Genomic DNA, 5,128 nt, shown 5'->3' with positions numbered 1-5,128 from the left:
TCTTTTTTCTCTCTCTCTATATATCTCAAACTTTTATTTTTCAAGTAGATCTCAAACTCTCTCTCCTTTTTGAGTTGATTTCAAACCTTATTTATGAGTAGATCTCAAACTTTATTCTGAGTAAATCTCAAACTCTCTTTTTTTTAGTTGATTTCAAACATTATTTTTGAGTAGATCTAAAAGTTTCTTTGAGTAGATTTCAAGCTCTTTTTTTTAATTGAATTGATTTCATACCTTATCTTTGAGAAGATCTTAAACTTTATTTTTAATAGATTTCATACTCTCTTTTTTTTTAGTGAGTCTTAAACTCTCTTCTCTCTCTCTCTCTCTCTCTCTCTCTCTCTCTCTCTCTCTCTCTCTCTCTCTCTATCTATCTCTCTCGTTGATTTCAAACCTCATCTTTGAGTATATCTAAACCTTTATTTTGAATAGATTTCAGAATCTTTTTTTTTTAATTGAATTGATTTAAAACCTTATCTTTGAGTAGATCTCAAACTTTATTTTGAATAGATTTCAGACTCTCCTTTTTTGCTTTAATATATTATGAGCTTATTAAATGTGTGGGTTTCCTTCTATTTAGGTGATATTCTTGACATAAGTGAACATGGGGAAGATCAAGCTAGCGTCTCCAGACTGGGATCTAACCCAATAGGTATGTTACTTAACAAATCTTTCTCTCCCTATTTCTTCTTAGTTGTCAATCTTATTTATTTTAACCCTTTTTTTATTTTCTATTGCATGCCCTCATGAAGCTTCTTCCCCAAAGATGAGCCCCTCCACACATGACTCTTTGTTTCCAGATTTTGCACATGACGATAACTACATACCCATCCTTGATGCTAATCCTCCCATAGAAAGCCCATTTAAAAAAAAAGCTTCAAAGTCACCACGAGTCATCCCTTTTCCTCAACATGCAAAAGAAGACTCTACTCCAAAAGCTATGGGGGTTGCATCTATGAGCTCATCTCATCCTCAACTTGTTAGAAAAGACAATGGCTTGGAATCTTTTTGGGTAAATAAGCTAATTGAAAGGGTGAAATCATTATGCCCTCAAAAAAATGAATCTTTGAGGGAGGAAACTACAAATTTGCACAAAAACTTGATGACACATGGAGTTGACATTTCAATCATGAATTGATTTCAAACCTTGTCTTTGAGTAGATATTAAACTTTATTTTGAATAGATTTTAGACTTTCTTTTTTTTTAGTGGGTCTTAAACTCTCTTCTCTCTCTCTCTCTCTCTCTCTCTTGAGTTGATTTCAAGCCTCATCTTTGAGTATATCTCAAATTTTATTTTGAATAGATTTCAGATTCTTTTTTTTTTAATTGAATTGATTTCAAACCTTATCTTTGAGTAGATCTCAAACTTTATTTTGAATAGATTTCAGACTCTCCTTTTTTGCTTTTAATATATTATGAGCTTATTAAATATGTGGGTTTCCTTCTATTTAGGTGATATTCTTGACATAAGTGAACATGGGGAAGATCAAGCTAGCGTCTCCAGACCGGGATCTAACCCAATAGGTATGTTACTTAACAAATCTTTCTCTGCCTATTTCTTCTTAGTTGTCAATCTTATTTATTTTAACCCTTTTTTTCTTTTCTATGGCATGCCCTCATGAAGCTTCTTCCCCAAAGATGAGCCCCTCCACACATGACTCTTTGTTTTCAAATTCATAGAAAGCCCATTTCAAAAGAAGCTTCAAAGTCACCACGAGTCATCCCTTCTCCTCAACATGCAAAAGAAGACTCTAGTACAAAAGCATTGGGGGTTGCATCTATGAGCTCATCTCATCCTCAACTTGTTAGAAAAGACAATGGCTTGGAATCTTTTTGGGTAAATGTGCTCATTGAAAGGGTGAAATCATCATGCCCTCATGAACATGAATCTTTGAGAGAGAAAACTACAAAATTGCACAAAAACTTGATGACACATGGAACTGACATTTCAATCACAAGGGACAATATATATGAAGTACTTGATATAGCGAAGATTGCCCATGACACAAATAATGGAGGAAACGACCTAAACTCAGTCGAAAAGGAGGAATTGATGGCGAAAGAGAAAAGGCTAAAGAAAACTAAATTGTCTCTCACAGCAATGTCCCAACATATGGATGAGGCTAATATGGAGCTCATGCAAATAAGATAGAAATTGGAAGAATGGAGAGCCCAAGGGGAAGAATTGAAAGCGCAAGAAAAAGAAAAGAACAAATTATTTCCATAGAAATGGGACTATTATCTGATGCCTCTCCCATTGAAGAAGTGAACAAATCCCTCGTTGATTTTCATCAAAAAATTGAAGCACTTGGAGGAAGTGGCGATAAATTACAACCCTCATTGTCATCTAAGGAGGCCCTCGCCAACTTTGAGAGAGCGAAAGCTCAACTTTAGGCTTAGCTTATTTTTATCTTCAAATTTAGCTTAGTTTACTTCCATTGCTTAGTTTTAGGCCCTAGCTATTTTATTCATTCAACTTTAGCTTAATGTAATAAATGGACTAAAAGTCCAAGTCTTCCTAACTTTTCTCCTAAGTAATAAAAAATTTTCCTTCCGAACTCTTTTCCTTTTTTTTCTTCTGTTTTTTTCATATGAGTGTGCCAACCTCCAAACATGATTTTGACCGTCCAACTCAAGGAAAAATAATCTATGGGTTTAGATAAAAAATTTCATTAAGAGTAGGAAAGATTCCACCATCTGACCATCAACTTGAAAATCAACAATGGAGACCACAATACTTAACAAAATTTGATTTAAATTTATGAATTTTTTTGTGAGAGATAAATGAACCTCAAACTTAATCTCCACCGTCCATATTGAAGATGAAAACATCATGAGCATGTAATAATATTTCCAAAAAGATCGAAGAATGTCTAACTATTCAATCATCAACTTGATGACAAATAACTTCCATGATGGTTATTAATGAATTTCACTGATGAGTCACGAATTTTTTTTGAAATTTTATGAATTTAAAATATAATCTTAACCGTTCATATGAAATATCATGGTGTCTCAAAGCTATAATAAAATTTCTAGGTTAAGCAGAAATAGGTTTCACAGTTCGATTATGCTTTGATCAACTCTCGTCATTGGAGGACAAATTACCTGAATCTTAACTTCAAGTTTAAATTTCTTTGAAACTAATTGAAACTATAAATTTAATTTCAACCATTCATATTAACTATTGTCATATATTTGTACTATAGTTAAAATTTCATTATGATCTAAGTTGATCTGGATACCCAATGAGCTACTTGATCAAAACAACACTTTTATGGAAAACTACAGATTTTGCATTCAAAATTCATCATTTCCTTGATTGTTCTTCTTTTTTTTTCAATTTTTTTCGATTTTTCTTCTTCTTCTTCTTGTTCTTCTTCTTCTTCCTTTTTTTTCTTACTTGATCTTATAGTTTCTTATAAGATTCGCATGTAGTCACTTACAGCAAAATTCACAAAAGTCATTTCAAAATTCATGGAATCATATATTTATTCAATTTGAAAAATAAAACAGCATGATAGAACTTGTGTTTTGCCTCAAGAAGCGTACGCCATGCTTGGCCAAATTGCTCAAACAAGAGTACTGAAAGTTCCGTCATAGACAAATACAAGATCTTTATATTTATTTATTATTATTATTTTTATTCTTACATTTTCATATCATGGATTACATGTACATCATGGATAATATTTTTTCAAGAAGTGCGCATTGATGGGCGGCATAGGTCTTCTTCCATCGGCGTCGACTAGCTAATAAGCTCCTTCTTCATAGACCACCACTATAATGTATAGGCCTTCCCAATTTGACTTGAACTTTCCCCCAGCATTCTTGTTGGTGAAGATTGGTCTTCTTAACACCCACACCATCTCTCCTTTCTTGAAAGTTCGAATGCGAGCCATCTTATTGTAAGTTCGAGCCATCCTTGCTTTGTAGACTTCAAGATTCTGTTGAGCCTCTAGTCTCATTTCATCTAAAGAATCAAGCTCATCCAAATGCAAGCAAACTTTATCTTCATTTGTGAGTTCATTCTATAAGGCAATTCTTTGAGATGGAATCTGGACTTCAAGCGGCAGAACAACTTCTGTACCAAAAACCAAAGAGTATGGTGTTGTTTGACTTGGTGTTTGATATGTTATCTTGTATGCCCATAAAACTTTAGGAAGTCTTCTGTCCTAATCCCTTTGACTTTTTGAAACTGCTTTCTTAAACAACTTAGAGAGAGTTTTGTTGAATGCTTCCGCAAGGCCATTAACTATAGTATTATAGATAGAGGAATACCTCAAATCTATTTTGTGATGCTAAGCAAACCTTCCAACCTTGAAGCTTTTGAATGCTCACCTGTTGTCAGAAAAGATCCTTCTAGGCATTCCAAATTTATATAGCACATGGTCTTTGAAGAACTTGATGATGTTCTTTGCCTTTACTTCCTTCAAAGAAATGGCTTCCACCCATTGTGAAAAATAGTCAGTGGCAGCTAATATAAAATGATGCCCTCTTGATGGTGGAGGCTTAATAGGGCCTGTCACATCAGTTTCCCACATCTTAAAAGGCCATAAAGAGATCCTAGGGTGTAAAGGATTGGGATGTTGATGAATGAAATCCCCATGAGCTTGGCATAATTTACACCGTCTTGCATACTGCAGGCAGTCGTTGATCATGCTTGGCCAATAATACCCAATATGTTTGATCTTCAACCGCATCTTGGGTCCTGACTGGTGAGCTCCGCAAATACCAGAATGGACTTCATGCATGACTTCTTCAGACTCTTCCTTCGAGAGATATCTTAGTAGGAGTTGATCATATGATCTTTGATAGAGAACATCATTAACAAGGGTAAACCTCATCGCCCTTTTCTTTAACGACGTCACTAGAGATTTTTCATCAGGAAGCTAGCCATACTTGAAGTATTTAATAAGAGGCTCCCTCCAATCATCTTTAGCCACTGTCAAAACTTCTCATCTTTTGAGGTGTTTGTTTTCTAACTCTTCATCAAAGCATGAGCTCAAGACCCTCCTATTTCTAATGGTGACTTAGATTTCCTCCTGATCCAAATCAGCTAACTCTTTCACCAGTTTGGCTAAGCTATTTGCTTTTTCATTAACAAACATGGAAACTCTCTCCAGC

At 34.5% G+C, this 5,128-nt stretch overlaps 1 long non-coding RNA gene across 1 annotated transcript; it reads left to right on the top strand.

Moving 5' to 3' along the window:
* The first annotated feature begins 455 nt into the window (after nt 1–455).
* On the top strand, nt 456–2,463 carry LOC120278045. Its single transcript, XR_005541547.1, has 4 exons — nt 456–652; nt 753–1,012; nt 1,454–1,525; nt 1,626–2,463. It is a non-coding gene; the product is annotated as an uncharacterized LOC120278045 (long non-coding RNA).
* The last annotated feature ends 2,665 nt before the right edge of the window (nt 2,464–5,128 follow it).

Source organism: Dioscorea cayenensis, chromosome 15 (assembly GCF_009730915.1).
Source record: "Dioscorea cayenensis subsp. rotundata cultivar TDr96_F1 chromosome 15, TDr96_F1_v2_PseudoChromosome.rev07_lg8_w22 25.fasta, whole genome shotgun sequence".
NCBI lineage: Eukaryota > Viridiplantae > Streptophyta > Magnoliopsida > Dioscoreales > Dioscoreaceae > Dioscorea > Dioscorea cayenensis.
This window is presented reverse-complemented; position numbering and strand designations above follow the sequence as displayed.